Source organism: Otolemur garnettii, unplaced genomic scaffold, assembly GCF_000181295.1.
Source record: "Otolemur garnettii isolate 467f Iridium unplaced genomic scaffold, OtoGar3 scaffold00019, whole genome shotgun sequence".
NCBI classification, from domain to species: Eukaryota; Metazoa; Chordata; class Mammalia; order Primates; family Galagidae; genus Otolemur; species Otolemur garnettii.
In genome coordinates, this window is record NW_003852414.1 from 109,818 (window position 1) to 125,057 (window position 15,240).

Genomic DNA, 15,240 nt, shown 5'->3' on the forward strand with positions numbered 1-15,240 from the left:
TGCTGTGGAGTCACAGCTCACAGCAACCTCAGATTCTTTGGCTTAAGTCATTCTCTTGCCTCAGCCTCCCAAGTAGCTAGAGCTACAGGCACCCACCACAGTGCTTGGCTATTTTTTTGTTGCAGTTGTCATTGTTGATTTTAGCTGGCCCTGGCTGGGTTTGAACCTGCCAACCTTGGTATCTGTGGCTGACACCTTACCCACTGAGCTATGGACACTGCCTACTCTTTCAGTATGTCTTTATCCAAGTTCATGTTTCCATTCTCTCCCATCTGGAATACTGTAATGACCTTAAAACTATTTTATCTGCTACTCTACCTCCTGAAGCCCTGGTCTACTCTAGAGCCATACTTATATATATTTTAAAAACTCAGATCTGATCATCTTGTGCCCATGCTTAAAACACAACTATCACTTCTCTTTGCTGTGGGGCTGGAGATCTCAGTCCTCTAGCTTTCTCCTGTATTGTTTTATGTCCTTCTTTCTTTCTGGATCCCAGACACTGTCTTAGGTGTTTGTACCTGCAAGCAATATCTCTAATGAGGTATAATTGACATATGATAAAATGTGCAATTTGGTAAGTTTCCATGTGTGTATATGCATGTGAAGCCATCACCATAATCACGAGAATTAGATAGCCATCACTCATAATGGTCCCTTCATGCCTTTTTATATTTCCTTGTTAAGAAACTAATAAATTGTTTTCTGAAGTATTTGTGCCATTTTCCCATTACTGTCAGCAGTATGGGATAGTCTACTAGGTGCTATGTTTTGTCATAAACAGTATAGCCAGTTTTTTTAATTTTAAATTTTTAGCCATTCTGATGTGTATTATACATATCACGATATTTTAATGTGCATTACCCCAATGACTAAGAATAACATTTTTTAATGTGCTTATTTGCTGTCTATACATGTTCTTTAGTGAACTGTCTTTTCAAATCTTTTGCCACTTAAAAAATGTGTTTTCTTACTTGTTGAATTTCAAGAGGTCTTTATATATTCTGGAAATTATTCTTGTATTAGCTATGGTTTTTGCAAGGATTTTTTTTTTTTCAGTTTGTGGCTTAACTTTTCATCTTTCTAATAGGGTATCTTTTGAAGAACAGTGTTTAGTTTTGATGAAGTCCACTGTTTGTTCAAGTCTGGATTTTGCTTTTTGGGTCATAGCTAAGAAATCTTTGCCTAGAACAAGTTACAAAGATTTTCTCTATGCATTCTTGTAGAAATTTTATAGTTTTGGTTCTTAAGTTTAGATCTATTCTGAATCTTGAGTTCTCTTTAGTTTATGGTTTGATGTATAGATTCAAGTTTATTTTGGGGATGTCTAGTTGTACCAGTATCATATGTGGAAAAGACTGTTCTTTCTCTACTGCATTGCCATTGTGCCTTTATCAAAAATAAGTCGACTGTATGTGTGGGTCTATTCCTGTACTTTCTGTTGTGTTCCATTGTTCTACAGATGTTCCTCAAATTACTATAAGATTACATCCCGAGAAACCCATCATAATTCAAAAATCCATTTGCTGCCTCAATAACTCCATTGTAAAATTAAAAAATATATGTCAAACCATCTTAAGTTGGGAACTGTTTGTATTTGGCTCTCATTATGTAGGTGGAATATCACTATTCCAAAAATCTTAAAATTTGAAATGCTCTAAAATAACGAAACTTTTTGAGTATCAGGTATGGAATTTTCCACTTGTGGCATCATGTTGACACTCAAAAAGTCTCAGGTTTTGGAGCACTTCAAATTTCAGACACAAAATTTGTTTTATGCACAAAATTATAAAAAGAGTTGCATAAAATTACCTTGAGGCTATGTATGTAAGATATATACGTGTAGTTCTTGTTTAAAATTATATAGCAGAAATAAGAATTATCAATAATAATATATTTCTTTCTTGTTTCTGCTACATAATTCTAAACAAGAAATTATGAAACAAGAATTATTCTTGTTTAGAATTTATTTATCCCCAAGACATGTCATTGTGTACAAGTAAATATTTCAAAACAAACCAAAAACTCTTAAAATCTGAAGCACTTCTGGTCCCTAGAATTTTGGATAGGGAATGCTCAACTTGTACCACTATCATACCATTTGGATTGCTATAGATTTATAATAATTGTTGAAATTAGACCTCCAGTTTTATTCTTGTCTTTTTGAAGTTATTTTGACTGTTCTAAATTCTTTTATTTCCACATGAATTTTAGAACCAGCCTGTAAATTAAAAACAAAGTTTGCTGGCCTGCTGGGAATTATGTTTGGATTGTGCTGAATTTATAGGTTAATTTGGGGAGAACTGACATCTTAACAGTAATGAATCTTTTCATCCCTGCACAAAGTGTATCTGTCCATTTGTATAGGTCATATTTAATTTTTCTCAGTAATATGTAGTAGTTTTTAATGTATATAATGAATATACCCATTAGATTTTTCCGTATTTCATTTTTTGTGAAGTTTTGACATTTTAAAAATTTCAACTTGATTCTTTATTGCTAATTTATAGAAATACAGATGCTTGTTAATGTTGATATTTTTATCATCTAAACTTGCTAAACTCAGTTATTCTAGTAGTTTTTTTTTTTTTGATAGATGAGATATTCTACATAGACCAAAGGTTTTCAAACTTTTCTCTCTCAAACTACGTAAACTAAACACATGGTGAAATGGTCTCAATTGCAGCTAATCAATTCTGCTATTGTAGTATGAGAGCCACCATGGATAATACATTTATAAATACATATATAAATGGACATATCTGTGTTCCAACAAAACTTTATTTACAGAAACAAGGAGTTAGTTCACAGGTTGGAGTTTACTCACCCCTATTACAAGGTCATGGTAGTGAATAAAGATAGTTTTACTTCTTCCTTCCAACCTGGATGCCTTTTCTTTCCTTTTCTTGCCTCTTTGCACAGGCTGGAATCTTTATACCATGCTGAATCAAAGTAACTGAAGCAGACCTTCCTGTGTTTCTGATCACTTGAAGAAAGCATTCAGTTTCTCACCAGTTTTCCTGCTTACATTTGTTGTATGTTTGTCATAGATGCTGTTTATCATGCTAGAGAAGTTCCTTTGTATTCTTAGTTTTCTGAGTTTTTTTTTTTTTTTTTCTTAATCATGAGTACATACTGAATTTTATCAAATACCTCTGTCTACTGAGCTGGTCACAGAGTTCTTCTCTTCTAGTTTGTTGTGGTGAATAATAGTGATTTTTAATATTAAACCAATCCTGCGTTGCTGAGATAAACCATACCTGTTTATGATATGCAGTCCTTTTTCAGATATCCTTGGGTTTGATTGGCTAAAGTTTTCTTAACTTTTTTTTAAAGACTCTAATTTTTGACTGGGAGCAGTGGCTCATGCCTGTGATCCTAGCACTCTGGGAAGCTTAGGCAGGTGGATTGCTTGAGCTCATGAGTTCAAGACCAGTCAGAGCAAGAGCAAGACCCTCATCTCCACTAAAAATAGAAAAATGAGCCAGGCATTTTATGATTTGGTCTAATTCTCAATTCCGAAAGCAAAACCTTTCTGGTTACTGTTTTCATTATCCTGTGAAGTCTGAGTTTTTCCAACCTGGCTTGTGGGAATGGACCCTCTTCCTGGCACTGTGTGAGCCCTGGACACAATTTCCTCCTATTTTTTTTTTTTTTTAGATATTTTCTTCTTCCCTTGGTCCTGGGTAGTTTTCTAGTGCACATGCACTATTCATTACTCTGCCAAGGGGTAACCCAAAAGGGATCTCTTCAGATTTCCAGGGTCCTTTCTGTGTACTGCTGTCTCCTCTCTAATACTCTATCCTGTGATCCTGTGATCTCTGTCTGCCTTATGAGACTCTCAGCTTCATTACCGCAACTCTGAGAGTCTGGTAGACTCTACCTTAAGTTTTTTTCTTCCAGTGTCATGTCCTGGAAACTCTGCTGAGTTAGGGAGCTGGGGCATTCCTAAAGCTTACTTCATTTGTTTTCTATCTTTCAGGAGTCATCATCTTCACTGGCCAAAGTCCACTGTCTCGAATCATTGTTTTATGTGTTTTGTCTGTTTTGGTTTGGGTTATTTCGGGTAAGAAGGAAACTCGGTACTTGTTACTCCATCGTGGCTGGAAGCAGACAGGGATAGAGCTTTATTAGATGCCGTCTGCTGGCTAGATTGCTTTTCTTCCCCCTTTGGTTTCCTCCTTCCTCCTCTTGCTTCATCTCGCAGAGGAGCCATTTCTTCCTCAAGGAAATCTTTCCCAGGCCCAGTATAAATCACATTCTCTTATGTGATTACAGAACTCTGTTTTCTTATAGCATCTATCTGAATTTATAATTCTCACTATTTTTTTCTTTGTCTTCTCTACACTTTAAGCTAAACACAAGGAGTCTGTTGTTGTCCTTGTTTTATCTGCAGAGCTTAGTATAGTATAGTTCACATTATGAACATTCAATATATATTTGTTTAGTGTATAAATGAGTAAATGTTAAAAGGCATAGTCCTTTATATCCAAAAAGTACTGATATATTTTATGTCTACCTTTTTTCTCCCTGAGACAGATTCTGTCAGCCTACTAAAAATCCAAGATGCAGTTCTTTCATGTGAAAGATTAATAGAACTTAAAAAAAATCACTGTGAACAACTTACAGCAAAACTAAAAAAAATGGAAAATAAGGTTAGTGTGTTACAAAAGGAGCTATCTGAAACAAAAGAAATAAAAGCACAATTAGAGCATCAACAAATTTGTTGGGAACAAGAACTTTGCAGTTTAAGGTATGACATCTTAGTTTTAAAGAAATGTTTGAACTGATATGGCTTTATATTCAAGATATGGAGGAGAATTTCTAAAATTGCTGACATGGCTTCTAGGATTTAACAGGGGAGAAAATGTATTAGTCCTGTAGAGTATGAAATTTGGGGGAAATCCTATAATGAGTTTTTAACTTGAATATTTCTACTGAAAATTAAATAATGTTCTTCTAAATGATGATTTTATTGGCTATATTGACATCTACCATACAGAAATCTCATTATTTATTTTACAAATTGTATTTTGAGTTTTAAACTTTTTGTAGTATAATTAATGCTCCAAGGGCCATCTTTTATGTGTTCTTTTCTACATTTTAAATTATTTACTTTGATTAAATTCTTTGATATGGAATTATTTGTTTAAAGTATAGGAATTTTTTAAAAGGTCTTGGATCAATATTTTTAAATTGTTCTTAAAAGCTTTTTATTAATTTATAATTGAACCAACAGAGTAGCCATTTTTCTTAACGAAGAATAATTTTTTTAAATGCAGAATGATTTTTAAAAAATTAGACTGTTTTGTTTTGTTTTTTGAGACAGAATCTTTCTCCCTGTCATGTGGACTAGAGTGCCATGGCTTAGCTGAGCTCACAGCAACTTTAAGCTGCTGAGCTCAAAGTGATCCTCCTGCCTCAGCCTCCTGAGTAGCTGAGACTACAGGTGCCCACTACCATCCCCAGCTAATTTTTCTATTTTAGTAGAGACAGGGATCGTGCTTTGCTCAGCCTTGTCTCAAACTCCTGAGCTCAAGCAATACTTTCACTTCAGCCTTCCAGAATGCTAGGTTAATAGGCATGAGCCACCACACCTAGTCCAGTTTTATTGTTAATATTTGTGGAATAAAAAATTAAATGGAAAGTGATTACTGAGTAGTTTATTCAGTGTCTCTATCTCATATAAATAAAATTAATTCAAAGTTCTATGCTGAAAACACACGTTATTTTTATTATTTAATTAAATACTAGATTTTAATTAAAAATGGATTTTAAAATTATTTATAAAATACACAATAATAATTGGCAAGATAAATTGAATGTATTACCAAGAATGGAAACATAGGCTCAGCACCCGTGGCTCAAGTGGCTAAGGCACCAGCCACATACACCTAAGGTAGCAGGTTCGATCCAGCCTGGGCCCGCCAAACAACAATGAGGCTGCAACCAAAAAATAGCCAGGCGTTGTGGTGGGTGCCTGTGGTCCCAGCTACTTGGGAGGCTGAGGCAGGAGACTTGCTTGAGCCCAGGAGTTGGAGGTTGCTGTGAGCTCTGATGCCACAGCACTCTACCCAGGGGGACAGCTTGAGGCTCTGCCTCAAAAAAAAAAAAAAAAAAAAGAATGGAAACATAAATGGGAGGCAAAAGATATTTAAGTCCTTAGCCTTGTCTTAGTTTATAGAAATCAGCAGGGGTATGCTGTGTGAAGGCATCTGAAGGTTCCTTCTTCTCTGTAAATCATTTTTAGGGATATTTTGTGCTATTTCATAAAGATGAAAATTTATAAACTTATAATTTATAAATTCGTTTTTAAAAAGTGAATTTTAAAAAATTGGTTGACTCTAAGTCGTCTTTCCTAATTGAGGAGTAATTATGACTGGGTGGGGGAAAAGGTAATTTTCAACTTGTAACTTTACTACATAATTTCCAGTGTATTTTTTTCATAATATTTACCAGAGTGACTAGTAACAGAAATGTAGAATGCTATTTCATCACTACTTTTCAAGTACACATGCCTATTGGAAGAGATTGAAGTGAGAAATTAAAAACACGAGAACTAGAAAACAAAATTCAAGTACCTAGAAATTTACTAGGATAATAAACCAATACATGAAGAATCAGGTCAGAAATGGAATTGTTTTATTTTCTAAGAAAACAAATTTTAAGATAAGCTATTTAACTTTAGATTTACCTTAAAACAAGAAGAAGAAAAGAGAAGAAATGCCTATATGTTGTATGAAAAAATTAGAGAACAGTTAAGAAGAAAAGAAGAGGAATATAGCAAAGAAGTTGAAGTGAAACAACAACTGGAACTGACTCTGAGAACACTGAATATAGAATTGAGGACAGTGCGAAATAATTTGGATCAGGTATAAATTGTAGATTTCTAACTTTATTTCATCAATAATACTTATCATAGTAATTTGATTTAATACATGTTATTTAGGTTAAAACAAGAATGTTACCTCATCTTAAATATGAACTATGACATTTGTAGCTGGAATTATTTATTATAAATCTTGGCATCTAATAGATGCTCAGTATATGTTTTCTGAGTGAAGGAGTGGAGGGTAAATTGAGTTTCATTACTAACATAAATGTTAATGTAGGCATTTTTATGTTAGAATACAAGCTAAATAGCCTTGTACCTATAATGAAAGTAGTTTAATGTTTTGTAAAGATATTTTTTTCACAAGACAGTTATCTACTATACTTAAGAATTGTTCTTTGCTTTTTGATCAATTTTGATCTGTCATTAATGCATTTCAAATTTAAGTAATTCTTGAGGGATAAAGTTTTTTGTGATTTAATAGGCTGCTTCTTTTTAACAGATTTTTTTTTATGACTCTGCTCTTAACCTTTTAGACTTTTTGTTCCAGTGCTGTTATACCAAAAAGTTAATGTATCTCTAGGTTATACAAGAGCGAAATGATATCCAGAGGAAACTTTCTCAAGAAAAGAAAGACAACATTTTGCAAGTTGAGATTCTCAACAATCACCGTGATGAACAAAAGACACTAGAAATGGCTCTAATGGATATGAACTCTGAGGTATTTTCTTTAGTAATTTTCAAATATCTGTGTTTATGTATTTCTATGTGCATACATTTTAAAAAACAACTATGTGCATCTTGGAAAGCATAGTTTTAAAGCTACATATATACATATATATTTTTGGAGGATGGGTGTGATGGTGGTGTTTTTGGGCCAGTGGATCAAGTAATAGTCTTAATTCAGATCCATTTGTCTGTATCAGTCAAATAGTGACATTCACAATGGCTTCATCCAAAGAAGAAGCTTTCAGTATTTTCCAAAGGAAATGATGATCTTTTTGTTATCTTGAAACCCTTGCTACTAACAATAGATGTTCTAGTTTTGGAAGTGATTTTGTCCCCTTGACATGTTAATGCAGAGGTTAGTTCATTACTTCCACAGACAGGTAATGAGGAAACGTGTAGCCAATCCAGAGACCATATTTCCATGTCATTCTCCTCACTTTTGGAAGAAAAAATATGCTAAGTGAACATCTTCCTAGTGACATCTTATTTTAGGACAAAGAGCTTTTGAAAATAATGATATGCTATAACATATACTTAGTAATAATTTATTGATAAGCATTTTGTTTTTAGTAGTTAGCTGTATTGCCCCCTATTTTATTAATATATTTATTATTGTTTCAAACATTACTAAGAGAAACAAAAGGCATTGCAATTGCCAATAATCTCATGATTTTCTAAGAAGAGCTCTATAAATTTTGTTATTTATTATTAGTGTTTTGAAATAAAAGAAGTCTTTATTATGTATTTACCCCACAGAAGTAACTGTGATTTGGCAGAGGATCACAGAAGTATACTCAGAAGATCTGGGGAAAATGCTACAGCTTGCTTTATTTATATTACCTCTCCTTTTCAGAATTGTGATGACCAAATGAGTTCATTGATGTACAGAGGGTGCCAAAATAATGTATACAAAGTTTAAGAAAGGAAAAACTGGTATTAAAATTGTAATTCTCAAGTCATGCCTGACTTCTGCAATTACAAGAGATACAAGATAACAAACATCATTAGTATATATTGAGTATTACAATTTTAATACCATTTTTTTCCTTTCTTAAAATATGTTTACTTTTTTTGGCACCCTCCATATATAGAAGTGCTTAGTACAATGTCCAGATTTTTATCAATAAATGTAATTCTTATAACTAACTATAACAATGTCAAAAAACTAGAGTATCTATAGAATATTCTCAGAAAATAGGAACTTAAATTTGGGAAATTTCATTTGTCCAAATAATATATATGCAGAGTGAAGACTCTTACTATGGGGTAGTGTATATGTCAGAAATCACAGTGGAAACTCAATTTTTAAATGTAGTCAAACTTATTAATGTTTTATGTCTTTGAGTTTTTTTTGTAATTCAAAGAAAGGCTTTTCCAAGTCTGAGATTCTTAAGAAATCTCTACTGATTTCTTTTTTATTTTCATTTTTACTTTAAATAAAAGTTTTGATTTGGGGGAGAATTTTTGCTCTGTAAAGTTTAAGATTTTGATCCAATGTCTTGTCCAGTTAGTTATTCACTTACTGCAAATGTTTCATTGTATAAACGGACAGGTTATTCTTTAATTTCAGAGGAAATCATTGTATGTCATTTTATTGATTGCTAATGAAAAGGCTTTTTAAAATTTTGTTTTACTTAGATTTCTCATAGATGTGAAAAAGAAAAAGATCTGTTGCATAAAAATCACATGTTGGAGAATGAAATTGAAAGTCTAAAACTGGAAATAGACACAATAAAAACAACTAACCAGGAAATGGAAAAGAAATATTTCAAGGACATTACAATTGCAAAAGAAAAGAATGAAAATCTTCAAAAGACTATGAAAATGAATAAAGAAGCATTAACACAAACAGTATCCCAGTATAGTGAGCAGCTGAATGTTCTGAAAGCTGAGAATAAAATGCTGGATTCTAAACTGGAGACTGAAAACCAAGACAAGGAAAAACTGGAAACGGAAGTTAAATCATACCGTTCTAAACTGGCCGCTGCCCTACATGATTGTGATCAAAGTCAGACATCAAAAAGAGATTTAGAACTGGCTTTCCAGAAGGCAAGAGATGAGTGGTTTAATGTGCAGGACAAAATTAATCGTAACATGTCTAACCTAAGAGATAAAAATGAGATTCTTTCTCAACAACTTTCTAAAGCCAAACATAAATGCAGCAGCCTAGAAAGTGAACTCAATCACACAAGAGATGCTCTCAAAGAAAAGACTTCATTTTTAGAACTTGTACAAAGAGACCTTAGCCAAACACAGTGTCAAATGAGGGAAATTGAACAAAGGCATCAAAACGAACAAGGTAAAGTTAGTAAACACATAGGAGAGCAAGAATCTGTAACGGAGAGATTATCTCAACTGCAAAGAGAAAACATGTTGCTTCAGCAGCAACTGGAGGATGCCCACAACCAAGCTGTCGATAACAAAAAGGAAGTACTTAATATTGAAGATGAATTTCAGGCTATTGTAAAAAAATTTCGTGTTGAATGTGAAAAGGAAAGGCTTGTGAGACAAGAGAAAAATGTGTTAATCAATGAATGTAATTATTTGAAAGAAAGGCTGCACCAATATGAAAAAGAGAGGGCAGAAAGAGAAGTAAGTATCCAGAAAGATAAATATTTTTCAATTCCTGAAAGAAAATTAAAAAGTAACATTTGGTTATAGCTAAATGTTGGCTCTAGTTGCATAGAAAAATATATAGATTATAAATGTATTTGCCAAATCAGCATAGAAACATACCTTCTTTCCAGCAAATAAGAGCTGAGAGATGCTTTATTTGGAGTAAAGACATTGTGTCACTTATGAAACTTTAAGAGATTAAGGCATAAATTGTGAATAGATATAGGCTAATATTAATGTATTCTTATACTGCTGAAATAATAGTTGTAATGTTTTTATGTTGCCACATTTTAAGATCATAATGAATCAGGTAAGCAGAAATGCTTGTACCTGTAATGAGTATTTTGAAGTTAAGATAGAATTAAATGGATTTTTTTGACAGTTAATTCCAGATTTTTCCAATGAACTGAAGCATAGTGCTTATCTCATAATGATTTTCTATCGGTAGCTTTATATATATTATAGTTGTCATAATTTTATTTTTAATCATGTCAATTTGAAGTCTAGAAATATTTCAGTCTGAAATTATGTATTGTTAGGACCAATTCTTTAACAATTCTTCCCAATTCTTTAAAGGGAACTACGTTTCATTAAATCATAATTTGGGAAAAATGTGAATTTTAGCAAAATTAAATTTGATCTAATCTTCTCACTGGTATTTATAATCTACTTTGAATGTTTTTATAAATAAAATTGCTCATTATTTTCATTTCAAGGCTGAATGACTGACTGTCATTTGGATATACTGGATGTAACTTTGTGCAGTGTAAGTGCAGCTATCTGTAATTTTTATTAGTTTGGCCTTAGGTCCCTATTTCCAGAATGATGAAGGGATGGCAGGATTCACATCTAGCAGGATTGCAGTGAATAAGGGAGAGAGTTGTAGGCTGAGGTCAGAAAGGGAGGTGGAGTCCAGGTTACCTAGAGCTTCGAAGACCAATAGAATTTCACCTTTATTCTGAAATAGAAATCTATTGGAAGGGTTTGAGCAGACGATTGAATGTGAGAGGGACTCTAAAGTTTATTTGAGCTTTTAATAAAGAAGAGGAAAAATATTTTACAGTGTAGAATTTACTACCACCAGTCCCACCTATGTATGTATTTCTTTTTGAGATTTCAGTTAGTTGTTAAGCTTTTCACATTCATCAGGGGACAAAGGAATAATGGGCTGAATCTGTTGTTTGAGTAACAAGGCCACCTTAACAGAAAGATAACACCTTCTGTGACCTTAACTGAACTCCCTGATAAATAGGAATGTGTACAAATGAGGAAAAGAAGGTGAACCCATGGGGCAGCTCCTGTGGCTCAAAGGAGCCGGCCCCATATGCTGATGGTGGTGGGTTCAAACCCAGCTGCGGCCAAAAACTGCAAAAAAATGAAAGTGAACCCATGTATGTAGTAATATTTTTCCAAGCATATATGTTAGAGTTAAATGTTATTAACATAATTAAGTGATAAGGTGATTTGTTACATCAGTTACAAAAATATTTTACCAGGTATTTGTGACACAACTTCAAGAATTGGATGATACCCTAAAAAATCTATTTAGGTCAGAGGCTTCATTAGAAGTTATATCACCTTGTCACAGTCATTTGGAAGACGAGACAAAGGATTCCAAAAAGAAATTAGATCAAAGCAGAGCTCAAGTATGTATGAAATTTAACATGTCAATAGTTAATCTATAGCTCAATTAGATTGAGCTAATTGGATGAATAGTATAAAGTGTCTTGGCACACTGATTTTTTTGATGATGTACTTATTTCTTAAAGTCTAACTTTCATTCCGCCATTTTTAAAATAATTACAAACACTTTTTCTCATAATATTTACCCTTAGGAAAGCTGAGGTTCATACATCTTTCCTCACATAAGCTGAGAGGCTTTTTTTCTGTTGAGTGGTATTTTTTAGTGGTTTCTCTTTTGCCATGGTGAGCAAGCCAAGGTAAATCAGAAGATAATATATAATGGAATTTTCCAGAGAATTGTTATTTTTTATCTTTACTTTTATCAATGGACACAGAATCAAATGTATTTGTTTTATGGATTTCTTGATAACTAGTACAAAAAGGCCATTATACTGTTCTCCAAAGCGCATATGTTTAGCTTAATTTATAGACTATTTGAAAAGATAGGCATTTTAATTTTTCTTTCATTTAAAATATATTATAAAAGCATAGAAATATTCAGATCCTATATGGCATGTACATCCAAATGTACATCCAAATTACAATAGAATCTCTGTAAGTTGACCATCCAAGAAACTGTAACAAACTGGTCAACATACAAAGATGGTCAACGTAAGTAGGTCTACTATACTGACTCACACATGTAGTGCATTAAGCAGGTGGTCAATGTAGGAAGGTTGTCAATTATGAAGGTTACAATTGAGAAAATTACATTGATCCTACCATTGAGTTTTTAAAAACTTTATTGAGATATAATTTACATACCACATAATTACCCCATTTAAAATGTACAACACACTGCCTCTTAACATATCTACAGAGTCATGTAGCCATTACTACAGTCAATTTGGAACATACTCATCACTGTGAAAAGAAACCTCATATCTATTAGCCATCACTGCCACCTCCCCATGTCCATCCACCTTCCCCAGTCCTCCATAGATTTTTGTCTCCATAGATGTGCCCATTCTGGACATTTCATCTAAGTAGAGTCATATAGTACATAGTCTTTTATGACTGGTTTCTTTCACTTAGCAAGTGATGTAGCTCAAGAGATCCTCCCACCTCAGCCTCCCAAGTAGCTGGAACTACAGGCATATGGCACTGCACCTGGCTTCATTTTTTTTTAAGTTGACACGTATAATTATACATATAAGAGATACAGAATGATATTTCAATATGTGCGCACAATGTTTAATGATCAAATCGGGCTAATTAGTGTATCCATCACCTCAAAAGATTGATCGTCTCTCTTCCAGGTTTTAAAAGCATACAACAAATCATAGTTAACCATATTCACCCCTAAAGACCAGAGAATACCATAACTCCTTCTGTCTAGCTATAATTTTATCTGTTAAAAAAAAGAAAACCTCTCCATTTCCCACTACCTCTTAACCTTTCCTAGCTTATAATATCTATAATTTTTTTCTACTTTTATTGGCTTTGTTTGGTTTTTAGTTCCCACATGAGTGATATGTGGTACTTCTCTTCTGGTGCTTATTTTGCTTGACATAATGGAGGTAAGCTCATTCATGTTGTTATGAATGACACAATTTCATTCTTTTCTAAAATTATATATACCTATATTTTTCTTTCAGATTAATATGATGGTAGAATTGATTAGGCTACAATGTTTGCATTTCTAAGGTAAAGTTAAAGTTATAGTTTAACTCAGGGAAGTGTGAACTCACCCAGGGAGCATGCTGTATACCTTTACATTACACCTCTTAGGTGAGAGCACACCAATCTCCCTCTCTTTCCCTTTCCCTCCTTTCTATTAGATCCCACTTGAATATACTTGTGTTTTTCTCTTGTGTGGGCTTGTAGTTATTTTTTTATTGGTTTCATATTAGTATTGAGTTACATTGGACACTTCATACCCATTCTTGTGACACTTTACTGAGAAGAATATGTTTCAATTCCATTCAGGTAAATACAAATGATGTTAAGTCTCCATCTTTTTTATGGCTGAATAGTCTCTATGGCATACTTATACCACAGCTTATTAATCCATTTATGGGTTGATGGACACTTGGGTTGCTTCCATGTCTTGGCTATTGTGAATTGAGCTGCAATAAACATTCTGGTATAAATATACTTGTGATAAAGTGATTTTTTTTTCCTTCTGGGTAGATACTTAGTAAAAGGATTATGAGATCAAATGGAATGACCAACAAACACATGAAAAACTGCTCATCATCCCTAATCATCAGAGAAATGCAAATCAAAACTACTTTGAGATGTCGTCTAACCCTAGTGAGAACAGCCCACATCACAAAGTCCCAAGGTTGCCAATACTGGAGTGGATGTGGAGAGAAAGGAATACTTTTACACTGTGGTTGGGACTGCAAACTAATACAGCCTCTATATAAAGTAGCATGGAGAATCCTCAAAGAGCTAAATGTAGACTTTTCATCTGACCCCAATTTGATTTTTTTTTAATGATTGTGCATATATACGAACAGATTGTTCGTCTGTTAATGATCATTTAGGTCGATCCCATTATCTTAGTTATTGTGAATACTAGTGATCATTTAGGTAGATTCCACATCTTAATTATTGTGAATACTGCTGCAATACCATGAGGGGCAAGTATCCCTCTAATACAGATTTCCTTCAATTTTGACAGATGTCCAGTAATGGGGCCATCAGTAATAGATGGCTCATATGGCCATTCTATTTTTAGTTTTTTGAGAAAATTCTACACTGTTTTTCATGTACTAACTTACACTTTTACCACCAGTGCAGTGAACTGAGAATTCCTTTTTCCCTGCAACCTTGTCAATGTTTGTTACTTTTTCTCTTTTTGAAAGTAGCCATTCTAACTGTGGAGATGACACCTCATTGTGGTTTTGATTTGCATTTCCCTAATGATTAGTGATGTTGAATATTTTTTTCATACACTATTTGTTGGCTATTTGTATTTCTACTTTTGAGAATATCTATACATATTCTTTGCCTATCCTTTAAATGGATTATTTATTTTTATTGTTGTTGAGGTATTTCGGTACCTCATGTATTCTGGTTTAGACCCTTGTCAGATGAAGAGACTTCTGCACCCATGTTACAGGTTATCTCTTCACTCTGTTGATTGTTTTCTTTGCTGGGCAGAAACTTTTTAGTTTAATGTAGATGCACTTGTCAATTTTTGCTTCTTATCTTTTGCTTTGAAAGTGTGAGTCATAAAATCTTTGCCTACATCAATGCCCTGAAGTGTTTCCTCTATGTTTTCTTCTAAGAATTTTATTATTTTGGGTCTTACTTTTAAGTCTAATCAATTTTGAGTTGATTTTTCTTTTTTCTTTTTATTTTTTATTGAATAGTAACCGTGTACATTAATGCACTTCTGGGGTACAGTGTGGGGTTTTCACAAACAATCC